This window comes from Lygodium microphyllum, chromosome 7 (assembly GCF_053477565.2).
Source record: "Lygodium microphyllum isolate KBCC chromosome 7, Lygodium_microphyllum_v1.1.10, whole genome shotgun sequence".
NCBI classification, from domain to species: Eukaryota; Viridiplantae; Streptophyta; class Polypodiopsida; order Schizaeales; family Lygodiaceae; genus Lygodium; species Lygodium microphyllum.
This window is the reverse complement of record NC_141141.1, coordinates 20118294-20141891: the sequence shown is the minus strand read 5'-3', so window position 1 is coordinate 20141891 and position 23598 is coordinate 20118294.

Below are 23598 nucleotides of genomic sequence, written 5' to 3'. Positions count from 1 at the left end.
ATCCAATTATGTGTAGATTTTAGAGAGTTGAATAAGCAGACGGTTAAGGATTACTACCCGTTGCCATTTATTGACCAGATTTTGGATCAATTAGCGGGTAGGGAGATATATTCGTTTATGGATTGCTTTGCAGGATATAACCAGATGGCAATTGTAGAAGAGGACAAGTTGAAAACAACTTTTATTACTGTCTTTGGTACCTTTGCGTACCATGTGATGGCCTTTGGTTTATGCAATGCGCCTGGTTCGTGGCAACGAATAGCAGATAAGACATTCGGTGACATATCCCCTGAAGAGTTGAAGGTGTTTATTGATGACTTAGGGGGCGCCACCGTGAGAGAAAGGCAGTTGATCATTTTAAGAAAATACTTTGAGCGCTGCAGACAATTTTGTATCGCTCTAAACCCACGGAAGTGTGTTTTTGGTGTACCTTATGGGCTATTGCTGGGTCATGTGGTCAAAGTCATAGTTGCCATGGGTCCACCACGCACTCCGAAAGAAGTTCATAGCTTTCTATCTTCGGTTGGTTATTACCGTAGATTCATAAATGCCTTGGTAGAAAGAACATTGCCGCTTACAAATATATTGTCCTTCAGTTGTTTGTTTGTATGGGGTGACCCCTGTAAGGTAGCTTTCGAGGATGTGAAACAAGAGCTAGTAAAAGCTCCTGTTTTAAAAGCACCTAAAAGAGGTGAGGTGTTCTATATATTTTCCGCAGCCACCATGCGTAGTATCAGCTACTGTTTAGCCCAAATTTGGGAAGAAAAGTGGTATCACCCGATTGCTTTTGCTAGCCGAAAGCTGGGGGTATCCGAGATCAATTATACCTACATGGAGAAGTTGTGTCTTGCGATGGTCTTTGGGACCAAGAAATTCAGGCACTATATCCTCTATGAGAAAGTTGTGCTTTATACGAAGGCGGAGGGGCTTCGATTATTGATGAATAAGCTGCAGCCGCCTGATCGTCTAGCGAAGTGGTTAATCACTTTGCAGGAGTTTGATTATGAGATCAGGAGTAAGCCACCAAGGTTGCAAGGCATCGTAGAATGTCTTGTTAGGGAGCCGAAAGAATCTGTGGCTGAAGGTAGTGATATGGAGTCATTATTTAAGATAGATACGACGTCTATTCCCTCCTGGTATGCTGCAATAACACATTATTTATCAACAGGAGAGGCTAGATCCGAACTATCTAAAGCTGAAAGAAGGAAAATTAAGCAGCAGGTATTAAAGTTTGCTTTGATCGCAAGTACATTATATCGGCAAGGGGTTGATGACATCTATCGCCTATGTGTGATGCCTAACGAGGTGCCATTCATTTTGGAAGAGTGCCATGATTCCGCTTGCGGAGGCCATTTTGCTGGACGGCTTACAGCAAAAGGCTTTAAGAGCAGGTTACTGGTGGCTTGCCATCTTCCAGGATGTGTTCACATATGTTAAGAGATGCGATATTTGTAAACGACATGATAGTCAAGAGAATAGGAAAAGACCACTCACCCCTATTATGGCGATACTTCCATTTGAGAAGTGGGGAATAGACTTTGTGGGTCCTATTACTCCGTCGTCGACTGCGCAAAAGAGGTATATTATTGTAGCAACTGACTACTTCACGAAGTGGTCAAAAGCACGTGCAACAAGGAAAGATGATTCTAAAGAAACTGCTAGTTTCCTTTTAGAGCAGATAATATGCCGTTTTGGTCCCCCGAAAGAATTATTGTTGGACCGTGGAACCCATTTCTTGAATAAGGTGATCAAAAGCTTGACTGAGGCTTGGCAAATCAAGCACAATAAAACAACTCCTTATAATCCGCAGGCAAATGGGCAGGTTGAAAGTACCAACAAGCAGCTTGTGGGTATCCTATCGAAAGTCGCATCTGAAAAGAAATGCGACTAGGATAAGAAGCTATATGTGGCAGTATAGGCATATAATACCACGTTCAATCGAGCCACTGGCCACACGCCGTTCAATCTAGTTTATGGTGAAGAGTGTGTTTTACCCTTAGAAATTGAGTTGCCGACCATTAGATTCGCAATAAACCATTCTTTGGGTAATGAGGACGCCCTATTAGAACGTTTCACGACCTTAGCACACCTCGATGAAATTAAGTTGCAAAGCCTATTACACCAAGAGGTGTCTAAACGTCGCATGAAACAGTTGCATGACCTGAAAGCGAAGAAGTATACCTTTAAGAAAGGACAACTGGTTTTATATTATGATACACGTAGGGAGCTGTTTCCAGGGAAGTTGAAACCTAAATGGGATGGCCCCTACAAAATCATCAGGTTAGGGAAGAATAGTTCTAGGCCCTATTAGTTGATCTACAGGGAGTAGAGTTTAAGAATAAGGTTAAACTTAATAAGATTAAACCTTACTATTTCTAAGTTTGCTAATATATAGAGAAATGCATTGCAGGTCCATGCTAGGAATGATCTGAGACCTGCGAAAAAGAGCTTAAAAGCTGGTGGATGGGTCGGTTAATCCCTTATTTGGAGCACCCATATCTGGAGCAAAGATACCATCAGGGGAAACTCATCTGGTGGAGCAAAGGATATAAAGTGATTGAGCAAGAAGACGGAACTTTTGTGTGGGAGATTAAAGCCTTCTGCCATCACTGCTTACGACTGTTGACGAGTATCCCTGTTGATTTCAATGAAGAAGGTGGGATGGAGCCGTCAGTTCATCCTCTCAACATGCTAAACTTTGATTACCATAATTACGAATAGAGGAGTTCGTGATGGCCGGCTGTGTAAACCCATTGTGGACGTATGCATTATATTTTGACGGAGCATCCAGGGGCCCTAATAAAAAAGGGAGTGTTGGAGTAGTAATCGGAGATCCCCGATGTAGAGTTATGATGAAGCTAGCTGCTTATCTCGGGGTAGGATTCACTAACAATATGGCGGAGTATAAAGCCTTGATTATGGGACTACATATTGCCAAGCAAGGTGGTATTCGTCGGTTGTTAGTAAAAGGGGATTCACAGTTGATCCTGAATCAGCAAGATGGGACATACACAGTGAGGAATCCCATTCTTTGTATGTATCATCGGACTACGACGACCCTACTAGAAGAGTTTGAGAGAGTGTCTTTTCAGCTGATCCCACATTACTGGAATTTGTTTGCAGATTCTTTAGCAAATCTTGCTTATGAAGAAGACCTCTTCTTCAATTGTGGTCCTAGTTTGGATATTGTCATCAATGATGAAACAGGACCCGGTCGCTTGTGGGGTATGTTATCAGAACATGCAATATATGGCAGATGATGGTTGATATGGGTGATGCAAAGAGTAGCCGAGACCAATCTACCGTTATTATCTGGGACCCATAGGTTGATTAGACAACATATTATGCGTATGCCTCTTGCTATCTATGCAGGAGGGATGGGTCATAACCTTATGCATTTAGTTTAGGGCTACAAGCCTGTTTTTCCTCCTTGGAAGGGAGCTTCTTATTGTATATCTGTGTTCTTCCAAGGAAGGTTGTGTAGGTGCTATTTTGTTTGATCTCGTTAGGCCAAGAGGGCCGATCAAGTTTTGTAGTGAAGTGGTTTATTTCATTAGGCCAAGAGGGCCAGTTGTCTGTTTAGTGCAGGTGCGGTTAATGGTTTCTTGTTTGAGTCCTGTGCTTGACAGATTCCATGGAGCTGGAGGGAGCCTTTATCGTGGCATCGACGCTTCTTGTTGCCCTATCCAGATGATATCTTTCCTTTATGAGTACTGTGGTTGTTATGTCATATGTGTTTGTGTACTTGTTAAGGGGGGTTTTTCGTTTCTTATTGGGGACCGACGTCCAAGGCATGAAGTCATTCGCCTTCGCACAAGCTTCACGCTCTGCCGCTGAGCTACTCGCTCGCGAGGTCTCCGAAGAGCAAGCCATTAGGCAACGCCTCATCCCATCGTTTGACCCGCGCACGGTGTCCAGCCTCACCAACCAAGAAACAGCAAGGTTGTCCCACCTCGCGGACACCGAATCTCCCTTCTTGAAGCAATGGTACACTCTTCGATTAAAGTGGGCAACAGAAGGATGCCGCACAATGACCAACGCCGAACAACGCCGAGCCATCAAGACGGCCGAGTATGATCCCACATACGTCGCGTCCACCTCGTATCGATTGTTAACCACTCTTCGAGGTTGAACCATGGACGATCATATCTTAGGACACCCCTATCTCGATCGTATCCTGACCGAGGAAGAGCTCCACATCGCAAGTCGGACCAACTCCGGAGATTTCCTTACCGATGTCCTCACATACATCACCCACGTAGGCATCCGACCCTGTGACCTGGACCACACTGCACACCTCGAATATAACCCCAACTTCTACGATTGGCTCCTCCTTAAAACAACCTGACCACCTGCAGCCCACACCCCAATCTTGGGACGGATTTTTCTTTTCCTCCAGGGAAAGGGCAGGGAATAGTGGGGCAGTAAATCAGTAAATCTAAATAGTGGGGCAAAACCAAACCAAGCATGAAAGTTAAAAAAGTGAACCATGCATGAAAAAGCTCCAAATTAAAATGCCATGCAGGAACAGGTGATAGAAGTTGAAAAAATAATAATAATTTTTTATTATAAATGATGAAATCTGTTATGGTTGTCCCACAAATTGGTTGCCAAAATACTAAGGAGCGAGTTGACTGGATGTACAGGTAGTGACCATGGCAGGCCAAGACAAGGTGGGCCAACTCCCTTTTTCGGAGGAGGAACAGGCGCGGGACGGCCTCACGGTGGAAACCAGAGCATTCAATCAGCTGAAGTTCCGCCATATATTCAATTTGGAGGATGTAGTTATTGAGGAGCCAGCAGTGCGACGAATCATGGAGCAATGCCACTTGCAACGGTACCTACGCACCTTCAACAAAAACAGAGAATAGACTATGCCCTGTGCGCAGAGTTCCTACGCACCTTCAACAAAAACAGAGGCACCATCACAGTACAGGACGCAGGAGCCACCAAATAGGTGCAGGTTGAGCTAACCCCGGAACTGGTAGAACGAGCTCTGGAACTTCCGAACAAGGTGGAGAAGAAGCCGAAAAGGGACGTCTACGCCATGTTGGGAATGGACAAGGTGAAAGTCCACACCAACAATGGAGTCAACTTGACAGACATCCCTGATCCAGAGATCCAGCTGCAGGCAAAAATGATGCATGCCCTATTTTCGAGACAACGGTACAATAGCATCATGTCCAGGATAAATGTACCTTTACTCGAAAGCATCGCGGCTCAGGCACTGGATGAGGTAAACCTCAATGGCTTCGTGAGAAGGACGATCGAGGCCTCAGCAAAGGCCCTGGCAACGGCAGGAAGGGCCGGGGCAGGAGAATCCCTCTCGCCTCGATCGACCCGCAAGGCCTCGTCCTCCAAGGCTTCCACCGTAGGGTTTGGAGGTGTCCTCACTGCAATCCTCCACGAGGCAATAGGGTAGGGATGTGCTGAAGAGGACAAACAGGGAGGCGGCGGAAAAGGAGGCGAATTGTCGTCGCAGTCCCAACCCCGGCCGGACGAACAATCGGATGAAACAGAGACGGACACCGACAAGGAGGAAGAGCGCCAGGCGGCACCAGAAAGGAAAGCGGAGCAACGAACCAAAGCCCTGCATGGAAAGAGAGAGGAGGAGCGAAGGAGGAAAGAGCAAGAGGAGCTCGAATGGGCCCGAAGAGAGTCGGTGAGAGAAGAAGAGGAAAGAAGAAAAAGAGCTGAGGAAGAGCTGAGGAGGAGAGAAGAAGAAGAATTGGAGCTGGCAACGCGTCGCTCCATCGAGGAACAGCGTAGAAAAGAAATAGAGGGAGCAGGCAGGGCATACCAATCCGAATCTGAAGCGCCCGGCCCCAGCACTGGTGCACCGGAACCCGTGCCGCCACCTCCTACAGAAGGGTAGGGAAAAGAACCGATCAGACCCGCCTCCCCTTCCCCCGCACCAGCCACACAAGCCACTCCCCTTAAGGTGACGCCCCCTGACACAGCCGCCCTGGTGCACACCGCAAAGGTAGATGAAAGCAATATAGTTACCTGGCTACAATTCTTAGTGGAACGAGAATTGGCAAGGGACGCAGCCAAGGCCACCCCAGTCTCAGGGGCCAAAAGGGCAGCGACGACCGAGTTAGAGCAGGAGCGAGACGAGAAAAGACAAAAGGTGGAGGAGACCGCCACTACTACGATCAGGCCCCACTCTCCACCCCCAGCAGGCCACTATGATGACTATGTAAAGGAGCTGCTCGCGCAGTTGCAAACAGCCAGGCAGGAAAGGCGGGTGGCGGTGGAAGAGCTGGCAGCGGAGCGCGAATCACAAGCGGTCCTCCAACTAGACAGAGTAAGACAAATAATAGAATATCAAAAAGAAATTGCTGCGCTTAAGGAGGAAGCTAGCACCAAGGAGATGGAGGAGCTGAAAGCCCTGAAGGAGCGCGATGCTACTTGGGAAGGACGAAGGAAAATTCTGATGGAGCGTCTCACCAGGGAAAGAGAGACAAATGCCCACCTTCAGCGCAGAAATGACCAGCTATCTGCAACTAACTTGGAAGCACAGAGCCAACTCGAAAAAATCAGAGAAGACGTTGCAGAGCTGGATCAATTGCGGGCAGAACATGTGCGCCGGTTACAAGCGACGCGGGACCAACTCAACTAGCAGATTGCAGAACAACAACGAGAGCAATCCCGTTTGCACCAGGAGCTCGAAGCCCAACACCAGCAGCTCAGGGCAATGACCCTCCGACAGGGAGAGAGCCTGGAGGACATGGAGAAGCGGGCAAAGGAGTGGGCAATTCACAACGAGCAGAGAGTGCGAGACCTAGCGCACCAGCTGGCCAAGGCTGAGGGTGACAAAGTGATGGCGAAAAACCAAGCAGAGGCAGCTCAACTTGCTATGATGGCTCAGCAACACACTTTCATCAACACGCTACTCCACACCACCCACTCAGAAACAGGAGAGACCAATGACCAGTTGTAGAAAAAGCTAACCACTACGCGCAAGGCCCTTACGGCAGGCCTGCACGTACCACTGCAGCTGGGAGGCCCTCCGCAGAGCCTGGAGGAACAAAGGAAATGTCTGGCACAAGCAGGACTCACAACACAGGAAACGGATGATCTGGGGTTCACTGAAGAAAAAACACAGGAGGAGGAGCAAGCGGAAGGGGGTGAGCACGAGCTTGAATTAGGGCCTCAGGACGAGGAATATGCCCCGCCACCCCCTCAACCCCAACAAATCGAAGTGCCACCCCACGACGCACCCGCCGAATGAAGAGCGGCCCACACCACTCGAAGGAAGGAACTAGTGGAGAAGGCAAGAAGAAAACTCAAGGCCAGACCCGCCCTGAAACAGCCCGTCCCGTTCCCGCTGCGCACCCAAGACTCACCCGCTGAGTACCATGCTGAGATGATCATCTGGGAGCAGCAGGAGTATAGCCGGGCCCCCTTCGACCTACGCTTCGAGTTGCCCACCGCTCTGAATAGGGTGCTGCCCATTCAGTTGGTGGAGGATGTCATCGCCATGGGGGCCCGGCTCAAAGCTAGATGGTTAGAAGAGCGTGAGGCCCACCCAACTGCTTGGGGGACCGAGGACCGCGAATTTTGGCAGGACAAAGTCCTCCAGGTACCCTGCACCGTGGAAGGATATGGTTCCCAACCTACCTAGAGGCAGCGCATTTTTGACATCAACCTGGAGGCATGGATGGCGTTTTGCAACATCCTCCCTTCGGAAAGGAACGACCCCACTTATATGCCGTTTCCTCGAAGGGTAGGAGTGGATTTTGACCCGTCCATCCACGGCAGGTTTGACTTTCCCATTATTTACAATGTCAACTCCACTTCCCATAGGAGCGCCCTTCTCTTCACCCTACCCGATTTGTACAGCTCCATAAATAAATTCCTTACTGAATTCTCTTCTTGTCCTGACCCAGCCTTCATCACCACCTGTAACTACCTCAGATTAATTAGAATACTAGTACACCAGGAACCTGCACCCCAAGAGCGCCATCTTCCGCCCCTTTATTTTGATCCCAACGCCATAGATAGCACCACCATGACTCGTTTCATGATGCGCGCTGCCCTTTTGCCATCTTTTTGTGTTGCACTGCTGGAGGACATGAATGACAGCAAGTTCACACAGTGCAATCACCCCTTTCTCTCTACCACCACCCTTAAAACCCGCCTCCATACTAAAGGCTACTTGCTAAGCCGGAAGTTCCTCAACAAGGCCCCCCGGCCTCCACCCACACTCCCCCATAATTCGGATGATGAGGGGTAGAACTCCCACTATCCCTTGTATTGCTGCTCCCACGTAACCATGGCAAAAAAAAAAAGGAAAAAAAAAGAAAAAAAAAGAACTGAGGTGTACTTTATCTCCCCATTACCACCCTCCTGCTCCACGCAGCCCCCGTCGCCCAGTCTCCTAACTACGTAATAATTAAGTATGCACACGCACGACACTCATATAATACCTACACAGAACTAATTCATAGTTTGGGTCCTCAAGTGCAGGACAACACTCTCAGCTTGCTCAGAGTTCGACCTATCTCCCAAACTAAGTCTTGCGCACAATACAGAGACTAGCACCCCCCCCTAGGGAGAGACCACCTGACAGGGTTTTCAATTGCAGGTATCGACAACCACGACCCAAGTGGCATGCATTCTTCATCAACCTCCCATGCTAATTGCCCATCCGGCATCCAGCAAGCTGACAAACTCAACCAACGCGACATCCCCAACCAACACCCGCATACCCAGTCGCCATTGCAAACCCCAAGCCCCGGTCACCCCGAAGTCCTCAGCGCCTACCACCACTTGCTCCCTCCGCCAGTAAGTGCCATGGGACTGGCACTCATCTAGGAGGGGGGCAATGTTAACCTCAAACACGACAAGAGCGAAAGAAGGCAGAGAATACGCAGGGCAAAGGCGAAAAGAAGGTAGCCGACGGAAGGAAAAGAAGGAGAAAAGCCCAAAAAGCGCAAGGACAACCGTCAAAGACCAAGGCAACCATAAAAAGAGAAAGGCGCATAAAAAGCGCACTCTAAAATCTTGTAAAAGAGTGCCGGGCTCTCACCCATGCTATTTGTAAAGATAAAAGGGTAGTGAAAAGAAAGCAAGGAAGAGAAAAGAACAATGGGAAACACGGCCTGGGCTATGACCGGCCATGTAAAAAAAGGAAAAAGGGAATGACCGCCCAAAAGGGAAGTAGGGTTTTGTATAAAAAGTTGAAAAGTGAATGAAGAGCTCATTCTTTGGTGTGACAAACTAGTCTTCTCCTTCCTCTCTTCTCCTCTTCTTCTTCTTGCTTGTGTGTGCTCTTGAGAGAGGGAGTGTGAGAGATTGAGGGAGTGAGCACGTGAGAGAGTGAGGAATCAAGAGGGTGAAGCTCTCCACCATCTCCTCCCCCCTTCTCCTCTTCTCCTTCCTTCTCTTCTCTTGCGCGCGCGGCTATGGAGGATGAGGCTTGGAGAAGGAGGAGGCTTGAGGATGCTTGAGCTAGCATCAAGAATCGTGGAGCTACCTAAGTGTGAGAGAGAGGAGGGCACTCGATCGAGCATCAAGGTAAGTTCATTGCATTCATAGGATCGACGGCGTGATGGCTAGGTGAGAGATAGCCATGAGAGCTCGCTTGGAACGCTTGAACAATAAGCGGTCCGTGGGTCTTGGCGGTTGAGCGAAAGCTCCCACAATATGTCAGGTTTGTGAACAGAATGGATTGTAATTAGCGTGGGCATTTTGCAATTTGAAAAGTGGCCATGATTCATAATGCTTTCTCATTTGTGGCAGTTTGTCCTACCAATTGCGATCGCAGGATGCCTTACTCCAGAAATTCGCGGGGCCATTTACAAGTTGTCGACTTTGGTGCAATGGATCTCACAGAAAGAGATTAAGACGTCCTCTATTGAATCCGCGAGGCGGGGAGCAGTGGAGACGGTCTGTCTCTTTGAGAAATACCTACCCACTAGCATGCTCACGATACAAGTCCACCTTCTTGTGCATCTTGTGGACGAAGTGGAGATTGCTAGACCTGTCCATACGCGATGGATGTTCTTCCTGGAGTGCTTCATGAAAATCCTGAAAGGCTTTGTGCGACAACGAGCTCGGCCAGAAGGTAGCATGGCAGAAGGTTGGTTGGTGTCAGAGGCATTAGTGCATATCTCACAATGGCTACCAACGGTGGAACCAGACAATGAAATGCTATGGACGCTGAAGGATGATGATAGACTAACTGGAGATGTGGTGGTTGGAAATGGGGTAGAAAAAAGAATGGATGCCTCAATGGAAGAGAAGGTGAATCGCTTTTGTATGTTGCACCATGCCTCCATGGAGACGTGGCTTGCCAAGTACGAGATTGCAAGGCAAGATCAAGAGGAAGCGCGAGCTGAATTCTGACGCAGTACGTGTCATCGAGCGATTTGATATCCCGAAGGCATGGAGGAGATGCCGCGGTTTATGTCAACACGATGGTTGCATGGAGCCTTGACCGCAGCATCCAGCGAAGGGACAGAGGTCTCAATGGAGGAGTGGGAGTTCTCGAGGGGATGTAGTCCAAAGGTGATGAGGGGTTTAGAATATGTCGTATCTAAATTTTATATGCGACATCTAATTTGAGTGTTTCAATGTATAGTACAAAATATATAGTGCAGCATGGTCACGGGAACGGCATTTTCGCGTGGAGCGTATTGACAAAATGCGCTCCACAATGGACTTTGGTGTCATGGCAAGGTTTGAGCAAGAGAGCCGGCGACGAGCAACAGATCCGAACACGGTTGTGGATGAGATGGAGTATTTTGGGAACTTGCAAATTATTATTACGGTGGATTATCGTAGCTTCTCCATGATACTTTTCGATGTGCAGTGGTTCAAAGTGGTACTTGGAGGAGCTGGAGCAACAGTTCGACGAGGTCTATCTGGATTTCTCGAAATAGATTCCGAAAAAAAATGGACGGATTTGCACGACACCTTTGTGTTTCCGGCCCATTGTGAACAGGTGCATAGAGTCATTTGCTTGCTAATTGTAATATGACATGGTTTATATCACAATGGTTTGAACTCGCTTTGTACGTGTTTGTGAACATGTAATCTTCTATCCAAACCCCCGACAACCTCGATGGTGGTATGTTATATCTTCAACTCCTCGAAGTGTGAGAGTATATGATCAAAGCGATGTTTCGGGCATAGATGAAGATAATATGCAAATAGAGGGGTCGATATTACAAGGGGTGGAGGCCGCCGCAAGCTTGGAGCCCGCGTCGGCTAACAATGATGGAAATACAGGAGTCCAAGAATTTTTTGAGAACGAGGCAGACTCATTCTTTTGTGGTGACATGTCTATCGACCTTCCAGTGTATGCAGAGTTGTGTTAGGAGATTAACATGGGACCATAGGATACTTCATTCTTGGAGAATTGTATTACTCAATTCGTTGTTTAGATCTTCCATAAAGGTACATAAGATATGCATTTTAAGAGGTATTTTTAAAAAATGATTTATATTACTGTGCTTTGTATAGTTTAAATTGATTATTCTAACACCATTTTTTATCTGCAGGTGACATTTTCAAGATGAGTCGAGGGATGAGCGATGAGGAGTTTCAGGACATGATGGCATGCATGTCTTTAGACTAGCTCACGAGATTCAGAGAGATGGCAGACCAGGAGCTGTCTCGTTCTTCATCAGGGCGCTTTGCTAGATCTGCTTCAGCACGATCAGATGCTTCAGCTTCGAGCAGACGATCTCGATGCTCACGACTTGGGCTAGAGGGAGGGACTATATCGGGATCAGGGAAATGCTGCTGTGGAGACACGGATGTGGTTTCTTCGTCTCGTTGTTCAGCTGGAGCTGCGTCACCTCCAGGATTTGTCACACCTGTGGGGACGTCTACTCCAGTTACTCTGGCTTTTGCGCAGCCGTCAGCAGGTGGTACCCCTTTGAGTGCCACTCCAAGAGAGGTTACCCTCGTCGGTACACCGGATGTAGAGGGGTCTCCTGGATATGCCCAGGAGCGTGGACGGAGATGGGAGAGGACCCATCTTAGGCAGACTCCTAGGGGTTATGGATACCTGGTTGATAGTAGGTCAGGAGCCATCATCATGAATAATGAGGGGAGGAGGGTGATGGCTTGCATGAGAGAGTTGTGCCAACAAGTTTTTCGGCACAACGTCCTGGATCATTGGAAGAAAATACTGGAGGGGAGCAAGGACTACATAGTAGCATCCTTGCACGAGGAGTTTCCGGTGCCAGCCGCAGTAGATAGATTCTCTACGGGCTGGATGATGGATTGCATGCATGCATACATGTCACATAGACGATTCGATGCACGCAAGGCAATCAAGAGTGGGGTTGCAAAGCCCGAGTGATTAGATGCAGACGATTGGCGCCGAGTGAGGGAGGAGGCTACAGATTCGCCAAGACGTTGGAGTCAGCAGAGCGGGAGGCGGCGAGGGCACGACTCGAGGCCAGAGTGGTCCATCATCTTGGGAGTGGCGGCCATAGGACATATTTGGAGGACTTTGTAAGTTTCTCTTTTGTTTTGCTTGTTTGTTTTTTTGAAATATTCTTTGTACTGACAATCATGTTTCTAATAGTTAGCATTTTGTTTTCTTTGCAGCACTCCATTACAAATTGCGATCTGCAAGGCCTTGAGACTCGATATGCAGAGAGACACGGTCTCAATGCATTGATCGACTGATTGTATAGACGCGGCGGCCCTGTAAGTCACTCATCTTTCTTGTCCGTAGTTACCATGAGATATTTGAATGCATTATTGTATGGTGGATTGATGTGTTGTTTCTTTTTCTGTAGAATCCGTTCGATGCTCCTTTGCGGCGGGATGAGCTTTCGGGAGATGAGGACTTGTAGCTCGCCCTTGGATCCTTGGAGCTCACACACCTTTAGTTTTTAGTCGCCTGATCTATGTAGACATTTTCTATGTATTAATGATATCCTTTCATGATTGTACCAATCACATTTTATGCGATCATGTATTTATTTCATGTATTTATTTCATGTATCAGTTTTATGATTTCAGTACACATTCTTTTTGTTTGCAAGCGCTTTGTATGCAGTAGTGCAGAAACTATTTTGTATGGCTCTCATATAGCACACAGTGCTATATGTGGCAAATTTTTTTTCCCCTGTTACCATCTCTATTTGTGTCGCAAATTTACTGCTCGCGTCGCTATTGGCATCGCTGTGCATCGCAAATTTACTGGTTGCGTCGCTATATGCGTCGCATTTGTGACCCATATAGTGACGCCAATAGCGACGCACATAGCGACGCCAATAGCAACGTTTCTATGGCTTCGTCAATAACGACGCTTTTTGCGACGACGGGGGCAAATTTTGTTGTTTGTATTTTTGTCGCTTTAAACGTCGGTATAAGCTCTATATCTTGTAGTGGTAGTACTCATAATGACAACAATAACAATTGTGGCTAGGTTAGGTCATTTGTGAGATTGATTCCAAAGGGCACCTCAAGTTAGAAAGTAAATTCCTTAATCAAGTGTTTAGCTTAGTAATGGCTTAAAGGATAATCAATTGATATAACCCAAGTAACTTTCCAAAGTGATGGTGTGGAATTAGTTGTGTGTGCAGATGTAAGACATGTGATCCTTTGGTCTAGAGGTTGCAATAGTGATTAGGGATTATACCTACACTTGGAGGTGATTACTTTATTTTTTCTCAAGATTAATTGATATGCTTGTAAGGCAGGATTGATGTCTCTGATGATAGTGTAGCTCATGCTAAGTCTTCGTTACTAGCTTGAGTCTGGTTAGTTTGTCTCTTTCAAGGTATGTTGGTGTAGATCACTAAAGTTACATGTTTCTAGGGATCTATTTGGGTGGTCATTATCTAGGTCAATATAATAGTGCAGGAAACCCAAGTATACTAGTAGGCACTCTTCTTGTACATAAACTCCAATCATGTATCAAAAACAAAATAATGTTTCAATTATGGCCCCTTAGAGCCATCACCATAAGTTGTGGGAATCCATGGTTGAGCACACATAGTTTGAGTTAATAACTTCAATTTCAAATAGACGAGGTCGATGCTCCAGACTTGGACAAGATAGAGTGAGTGGTTTTGGGGGATGCTGCCGAGACATGGATACAGTGAGCTAGCGGTTGGCTCAAGATATAAGTGCTACTACTCACTCTCATGCAAGTTTGAGAGAGGATAGCTTAGGTGGTCGTTGTGGAGGTACCGATGCAGTGTCTCCGGCTCATTGTTCTAGTGGACTTGTGTAACTTGTAGGATTTGTCACACCTGTAGGGATGTCTACTCCAGTGACTCCAGCTTTTAGCTTTTGCTCAACCATCCGCCGATGGTACCCCTATGGGTGCTACTCCGAGAGATACCATCCCCATGGATACACCAAATGTATAGGGGTCTCTTGGATATGCTCAGGAGCGCGGTAGCAAGTGGGAGAGGACACATCTTAGACATATCCTAGAGGAGTATGGATACCTTGTAGATGATAGAATAGGGTTGTGATCATGAATAATAAGGAGAGGAGGGTGATGGCTCATATGAGAGAGTTGTGTCAACAAGTTTTTTGGCACAACATCTTGGACCATTGGAAGAACATACTTGAGGGGAGCAAGGACTGCATAGTAGCATCCTTGCACAAAGAGTTTTTGGTATCCACCATGACAAAGAGGTTTTCCACAAGTTGGATGATAGAGTAAATGCATGTGTATATGTCACACAGACGATCGAATGCACGCAAGGCACTCAAGAGTGGCGCCTTAAAGTCCAAGTGGCTAGACACGGATGAGTGGCACAGACTCAGGGAGAAGTCTACAGATTCTTCAAAATGTTGGAGACAGCATCGCGAGGTAGCGAGGGGGGCGAGATTGGAGGTAGAGGTGGTCTATCATCTTGGGAGTAGCGGCCATAGAACTTATATGGAGGACTTTGCTCGGATAAGTTACTCATGAAAATATGTGTGCATCACGTGGGTTTGAAATAATGTATTTTTAAAACACAATTTTTATACATTTTTTACATATAGAATGGTATAATATATAGGGGTTATTTACAAATTGAATAGAAAAGTGTTATGTTTTATTTAGAAAAATTCACAGATAAGGATATTTATAAATAGGCCTGAAATGCACGTGATATAGACGATGTACATATAGTAGCTTCCCCGAGGGACTTTGTAAGTTTTTCTTTTGTTCTTTTCACTTTATTTTTTGCAATATCACTTGTATTGACAATCATGTTTCTAGCAGTTGTATTTTGTTTTCTTTGCAACACTCCATTGCAAACCGCAATCTCACTAGCCTAGAGACTCTATATGCAAAGAGACACAGTCTCACTGCATTGATCAATAAACTGTATGCACATGGCGGCCCAGTAAGTCACTCATCTTTCTTGTCGTGGTCTCTTTTTCTATTAAAATGCATCATCTATGGTGGACTGATGTGTAGTTGTAATTTTTTTTGCAAAGTCCGTTCGATGCTCCTTTACATCGAGACGAGCTTTTAGATGGTGAGGATCTATAGCTCACGCTTGGATTCATGGAGCGCACATCCTCTTCCTTTTTGGTCCTATGATTTATACAAGCATCTTCTATGTAGTATATTATTATCATCCTTTGTATCTTACCATGATTCCATGAGTTTTCATTCAATGATCTTGTATTTATTTTATATATCAATCTCGTGGGTTCAAGTACATTTTGAGCTCATTTTGATGACAGGTATACACTTAACATATAATCCATTTGTAAAATGTAAATACACCACATAGTGCTATATGTGGCAGAGGAGCTTATTTCCTTGCCACAATTTTTTTTCTCTATAGCCATACTTATTAGCATCACAAATTTACTGCACTCATCACTATTGGCATCGCAATAGGCATCACAAACCGTCGCTATTGGCGTCAGTATTTACGTCGCTCTTGGTATTTACATGGTTATTTGTGTCACTCGCCAATAGCCACTTTTCCATGGGCGATTTCAATTTGCAACCATCAAGAAAAAATGCAGACCCAACGTGGTCCCCCAAGCAAAAAAGGTCGCTCGCTCCTCGCAACACGGCAAACTAAGCTTGAGATTTAACCAAAGCCCTCCACCGTGGCTGCCCTGGTTCCAGCTATGGTGTAGAAGGTGTCCAGCTAGCAGTGGAGCTACTCGTCAAAAGCAGCAGAATCAAGAAGGTGATGGTGCAAGGCAAGTTCCCCATGCGCTGCATGGCCACCTACCTCTTGCTTCCCCTCCCTGACCAAGGACTCCTACGGCTGCATCGCCCAAGTGGCTTTGGAGCTGGCTTTCCAGAAGACTATGCGTAATTATAGCCATTGCCGCCTATCTCTCCCAGGTATACGAGGGCGTGGCTCATGCTAATGGTCATCCTTGATGTGTGGGCCATGAACCATCGAGTCTGGACGTCCAAGGAGTCACTGGTGCTGGAGCCCACATCAGCCAAGCGAGCTAGTGCGGTCGTGTTTAGGGCAAAAGTTCTCTCTACGACCTCCTGCAGCCCAGAGTCAAAGATGAGTTGGCAGAAACAGAACACCGAGGGCCTAGTAGAGGAAGTCCAGCATCATCCTTCCATCGTTGTACCTCCACGTAGGCTTGTGGAAGTAAGTGGAGCCGTAGTACAAGCCAGATGCACCTGTGGGGTTGTTGCCAGTGTCGGTGGTGGAGCCGCTGCCGCCTAAAGCAAAGGCGGGAGAGAACATCAACAAGGAACTCTAAACCATCTACTATATAAGAAAAAAAGAGAAGTTTACTAGATAAATTAGAGCATATCTAGGAAAAGTCTCCACTAGTAAAAAGTGGATGTTTTGCTAGATATATATATAGTAAAATCTATACTAGATAGGTCGGTGGTGGAGTCGCTGCCGCCTAAAGCAAAGGCAGGAGAGAACATCAACAAGGAACTCTAAACCATCTACTATATAAGAAAAAAAGAGAAGTTTACTAGATAAATTAGAGCATATCTAGGAAAAGTCTCCACTAGTAAAAAGTGGATGTTTTGCTAGATATATATATAGTAAAATCTATACTAGATAGCAAAGTCAATTTAGAAAAATTACCATATAGCTATTCGATTGAGTAGCCAAATTACAAAGATTACTAGTTAGCAATTGTCTACAATTTACCACTTTTTTAAATAACTATATTATAATTTAATATCGTAATTTTTCTATTTAGTAAAAAATTTAAATAAATTTTACTACATGCATAAACTAACAAAATAACCCTTTTTTCATTGATTTTAACTAGATATAACTCTATCTATCTAGTAAACTCCTTTGTTCAAGCTCATGGAAATGATTAATCACCATACAAATTATCGTAATTTAAGTGCAATACAATCAATTATCTAAGGCATGAATATTAAAGAATCAATGAAGAGGAATGATGCAAACAAGTTTACGCATCACAAATTGAAGTTTTCATAAAATATTTTAATATAAATATTTCACTCCAGTAGGAGTACATCATCAAGACTTAGTGCATTGCTTTTGAATGTCAAAAAACTTCATAAGTATGGTCTCTTAATCTTCATCATCATATGTTTCCACCTACATAAGTTGAAGAAATATATAGGGTAAGAAACACAATCCAATATTATTACTTATAATCTATAAATGATAAATGTTTTGATATAAATTGTCTTCTTCTCTTGACAATCTTCTTTCCATTCCCATTTTCATTAGGGGATGATCCTTTTTGTGGATTTGATGTGTGATTGGAAATTGATTTGTGATGCATTCTTTGTTGGTTGAAAAATACTAGAATTGTGACAATAGGTTCCAAATGTCTTTTGTGTGTTGATATTTATCTTTAAGTTGATGAGTCGTATTTGTGTATTGTATGCAGATTCTATCTAAAGTGGCAATTTGTAATAATGTCTCCCAAGAGCAAGGCATAGTGCGTACGTCCGTTGCAAGGGGTTCTGCTAACAGTCCCAAGTCTAGGCATTCATAGCTAAGGGCCAGTGCCACAAAAGTGGCATCGAGTTGTTTGATGCAGTCCACAACGTCAATCCCTGTGTCCTCGGCGAGGTCCGCGGCCAGCATTAGGAATGACTTCCGTTCATAGGAAGGCTTAAGGCCGTCGGGTGGTTGAGGTTTGTTGGGGCTAGAGGTTCGGTCGGCACAGAGCTGCTGGTGGGGGCCTGTTTGAGTCAGCGGCTCGGCCAACAATTGAAGGGACGGGTCGAGGTTGGTCTGAGGGACCGTGCTCGGGCGGTCGGCAAGGCTGCTGGGTTGCGGGCCAGGGTGGTTGGGTGAGACCGCCCGCAGTAGTGGCCGGTGCTTGGGCCGTTGGGCGTGTATGACGCCTGTGGAATGACTATCAAGGGAGTCGGATGACTGGGATGGATTGCGCGGTTCGTGGTCTTGAAGTGTCCTAGGACCGGACTTTGCAATTGACATAGGAGCAGGACCTGTGTCAGTGGGGACCTTGGGGATCCACAGCAAGGCATTCCCTTCATAGTAGCCTTGTGCATGCAGCAGGGTTTTAGGGACCCATATTTTCTTGACCACGCGGCGCTTGTGATGATGGCATTTTGGCCTTCTAGGTTTAGGTTTGTATGTGTTTCGTGGATCCGCACGTCTAGTTGTAGACTGATCCCGCGGCTTTTTCGGCACCCAGTGCAAGCGAGTCTGTTGGGGTTTTGCCTTAGGTCTGGCGGGTTGCGGTGCATGGGGATCTGGGGGTAGTAGATATGTACGGCCTTCTTTCTTGGTCCTTTGTGCAACTATTTCCAATGGTGGTTCGTTGAGCATGGTTGGGGTTACGAGGCGCTGGTTGGAGGTCGTGGTAATTTTCACATTTCCGATTGTTAGGTGGATGCATTGTAACGCATAATCAACATTACAGCGGGTCTGCTTTTTAAAAGTTCGCCCGAGCAGTGACTCTGCGCCTGCCTCCCTGGCATCAGGTAGGACATAGAACAACATGGGGATAGTTTCAGTCTTGATAGAAACTGCAACCCTGCACGTGCCAAGGAGAGGGTAGGATTGGGCCCCATATGGGTTCAATCTGGCTGCTGTGGGGTGAAGTGTTGGAGCGCCCAGTTGAGTCCAATGCTCGTATGCTAAGATGTTAAAATCCGCCCCCTCGTCGATCATGGCGTTGATGGAGCACGTTTACTTGGCCGTGATTGTGATGCGTAGGTAGGCGGGTTCGACTAGCTCGTCCTCATCTTCTTCGATTTCTGTAAGTGTGGCTACTCGTATTTTAACAAGCGGTTCCACCATTGGTTGTTCATGCAGTGGGTGCGTGGGCGGATAATACTTTTTGATTCGACTGCAGTTAAAGAAGCCGATGCCCTCTCCATCCAGGGTTTCCAGCTCGACATTACCAGTACGACTGATTGCGCGGACCTTAAAAGGCCCAAGACCTCTGAATTTCATCTTCTGTTTGTGTCCTTTAACTAAATAGAGGAGTACTAGGTCGCCCTGCTCAAACTCTCGTTGCTTGACGTGCCTGTCAAACCAGGTTTTGCGTCTAGCTTTCTCACAAATAAGCACATGGGTGGCTAGCAGACGTACCTCCGACAGGCGTTCTAGCTCGACTAAGCGTTGCGTCCATGCCTCCCTCCCCTCCCATCGTTCTTGTAGTGCTATCCGCAGGCTGGGGACAAAGAATTCTAGGGGGAGAGTAGCTTCGGTCCCATAGGTTAGCCTGAAAGGCGTTTGCCCAACGGCCGTTTTATAAGCTGTTCGGTAGGCCCACAGGGCCGCCATCAGCTTGTTATCCCAGTCACTTCGTGAGGTTGAGACAACCTTGGTCAGGATGGTGATGAGAATTTTGTTGGTTGACTCAGCCTGACCGTTAGCCTGAGGGTAGTATGGTGAGGATTTGCGATGGATGATGAGGAATGTGGACAGGAGATGGGCTATCACTTCGTTGATGAAGTGCGTTCCCTGGTCGCTGACCAATTCGATAGGGCACCCAAAACGCGAGATCACTTGCTCCCATAAAAACTTGGCAGTTTTCCTAGCGTCGTTTTTCCGCGTGGCTCTCGCCTCCGCCCATTTGGTGAGGTAGTCGGTGGCTACCACTATATATCTAGCCTGTGAATATTGTGCCGCAGGGCTGATGGGTCCTATGAAGTCAATACCCCACTTTTCGAAAGGTTGGCGAGCGATGACCGGATTTTCAGGATTAATCGTCTCAGTCGTGCCTGTTCCATTGGTCGTTCGGGCAGCCCATGCTTGAGCACTTGGACTATGTCATATGCCCAATATGGTGTCAGGTCGGCCCTGAATAGGTCTTTTTCACTGGACATGCGGAATAAGTGGCTGTCTGGTAAATCGTCCACTATGCCCTGTCCAGCAGCTTCTCCTGTGGGTATTTGGGACAGATGGTCAGCCATGTAGTGTTGTTTTCCCTTCCGTACTACCACTGAGAAGTCGAACTCTAGGAGCAGGAGAAGCCATCGTGCTATACGTCTGGTAGCGCAAGGTTTGTTGACTAGGTAGAGCAGGGCTTGATGGTCGACAAAGAAGGTGAAGGGGGTGGCAAGCAGGTAATGCCGGAACTTCTTCACGGCGAGCACCATAGCTAATCCTTCCCTTTCCATTGTTGAATAGTTCATCTCTGTTTCAGTGAGCTGCCTACTTGCAAAACTTACTGGATAATCTAAGTTATGCTCACCTGGTTGGCACAGCACCGCCCCCACGGCGAACTTAGAAGCGTCGATGTGTACGTGGAATGGCATGGTCCAATCTGGGGGTTGTAGGATAGGTGCTGTCATTAGGGCTTTTTTCAGTTCCTCGTAGGCTTGCTGGCAGGCCTCAGTCCACTCGAAGGCAACTAGCAGTTTGTACAATGGCCTAGCGATGAGCGCGTAGTTTAGCACAAACCGCCTGTAGTATCCTGTGTGACCTAAGAAGCATTGAACCCCCCTATAATTGCTTGGGGGTGGGAGGTCCACGATAACCTTGACCTTTGAGAAGTCCGTGGCAATGCCGTTCTTGGACACTACGTGTCCTAGGATGCAACCGTGCTTTACCCCAAATTGACATTTCAGGGGGTTGAGGGAGAGACGGTATAAACGGCACCGTTCAAAGACCGCGCGGAGTTTTTCGAGATGCTGATTCCAAGCTGAATGGACACAGGTCATCGATGAAGACCTCCAACTCCTTGCGAAGCATATCCTTGAATATGGTGCACATGAGGCGCTGAAAGGTGGCGGGGGCATTGGTTAGCCCGAATGGCATGACTACATAGGCGAAGACGCCCCACTCAATGGCGAAGGCGGTCTTGTGCCTATCTGCAAGGTGCACTTGCACCTGATTGTATCCCGAGAAGCCATCCAGGAAACTGTAGGCTTCCTCACCTGCCACCCTCTCTAGCATGTGCTCAGTGTATGGTAAGGGGTAGTTGTCTCTCTTTGTCGCTGCGTTTACTTTCTTATAATTGACGCACACTCGAATCTTGCCGTTTTTCTTCATCACAATGACTATGGGTGATACCCAGTCCGTGTGCTCAATTTCGTAAATGAACCCAGCTCGCATTAACTTGTCAATTTCCTCCTTGACAGCATGGGCGTGCTTGGGATTCATGGGGTATGGTCGCTGCTTGACCGGCATTGCATCCGTCGTCATGGGTATGTTGTGAGTCACAACACTCGGGTCCACCCCTCGTAGCTCGTCTAGGGACCAAGCAAACACATCCCGGTACTCCCGCAACAGAGTGATGAGGTTGGATTCCTCCTCCGTGGTCAGGTCCTCGGCAATGAACACCGGTCGGGGTGTTTCCCGTTCCAGGGCAAGGTTTATCTCCTTGACCTTGGCTGGCCCTTCGATGGGTTCGCGGATTTGCCCTTGGTGCTTGGCGCTTAGCAGAACCACCACCCTATCCCCTTTTTTGAATTTCGAAAAGCGCTTAGGGAGGTCCCGCGGCTTTCGTTGTCCTTCCGATCGCACGCCGTTGGAGCGCTCTGTTTTATTCTGTCGGAGTCATTGGCACCTCAGGTGGATGGGCAGATCTCCCCTGGTGCGTCTGGCCGTGGGTGGCCTGGGGATTTCCGGGTCGTCCTCCGAAGTGACTTCAGATTTAGAGTCGAATTCCTCATTTTCACTAGGGGAGGTGGTCTCTCCTGGCGGCCTCAGTTCGGAGGGCGACTCGGTTCTAAGCAGGGCTGCCGCTCTTGGTTGGGTCAGGCCCGCCTGCTTAAAATCCACAGCCCCCATTTGTTCCAACCACGCACGATCGCATTTCGCACACATGACCCCTTGGTCCGTCCAAATGGCCGGCCTCGGCTGTGGTTTTGCATCCGCTCGGATTTGTTCAATCTCTCGCCCTTCGGTATCATATTCTACCGTGTCCATCTCACCCTCACTTTCTTCATCGAAGGGTTGGCAATCTTGCTTAGCGACAATAGGTATTTTGGCCTGGCTCTTTGAGCCCTGGGTTGCCCCTAGTCCTGCAAGTAGCGAGGTTGCTAGCGCAGCGGCATTTTGCTCCGCCGCAGTGTTATCGAACAGCCGTTTCATGAGGAGCTTGCCTAGCGTCAGGTCTCCCTCGAGTGCTCTCTCCTGGTCTGTTCGGTTTCGGCTAGCCAAGTTCAGTACTCGCTGCACCTCATGCAGCTCCATGCTTTGCCTTAGGCTCCTGGCTTGTTGGTCCCTATTATAGTCTGCTATGCCCTGCAATGCCTTGCGGGCTAGCCTCCTCTCCTCCTCTAGGTCTGCGATAATTGCCTCCGCTGTCCTGCCATGGTGTTCGTACCGGGCGTGTGCATCGTAACTGCTCACCATTTGCTGTATGGCTTCCGGAAACGTGCTAACATCTAGCTCCCCCGCAAACCGATGATCTGGAACTCCCTTTGTCATGGTGAAATCCTCACGCCTGGTTGTCCATCAAATCCTTGTCGTTGTTGCTCCTTGCTTGATCCTACCCTGCGCTCTGTGCGTCTGTCACGCTTGGGTTTTCTCCTAGTGGTAGGTTTTTTCGGCAATTTATCTGAGTGAGTTCTTTTTAATTTTTGAATGCAGCGCTCAACTTAGGGCCACTCGTAATTGTGTTATCCTTGTGCACTCGTGCTCAAACAGGCTTTCGACTTTCCTAAGTGTTCTTCAAGTGCGGAATTTCGATCAAAGTGCTGTGAGTGCTCTCCCTGTGTCTTGCTCACTCTTGTTCGTTTTGGGCCTAACAGGCTTTACTACTCTATTCCTGGCCGCCTCATGGGTCGCAGGGCCTCATGCTGCTTCCTGTTGTGCACGTGGGGGGGGTGGACCACCGGGGGAGTGCCCCAGTGTGCTCCTAAATGGGTCAGGTTTTGTTCTGGGTTGACTCTGGGAATCGGACGTCCGATTTACCAGTGGTCCGATTTACCAGTGGTTCGATTGTGGGGATCGAACCAGGTATGTCAGGGCGAAGTGGGGGTCTTAGGGTCCGCGTGTCCGATTCTCAAGAATCGGACGGCAGGCGGGTGTGCGAGGAATCGGTCCGATTCTAGCAGGTCCGATTTCGCCGGTCCGATGGGTCGCGCACACTGACTTGCTTGATTTTCACTAGGTGTATTATCCTATTGGTCGTGCGAATACCCCTCGACAGAGTTAGAGTGGGGTGGACAAGATCGATTACCTGAAGTCGCCGAATGCAATGTCCTCCTAGCTCCAAACGATCGGACAGCTGCCCAGCTCGCTCACTCTCTCC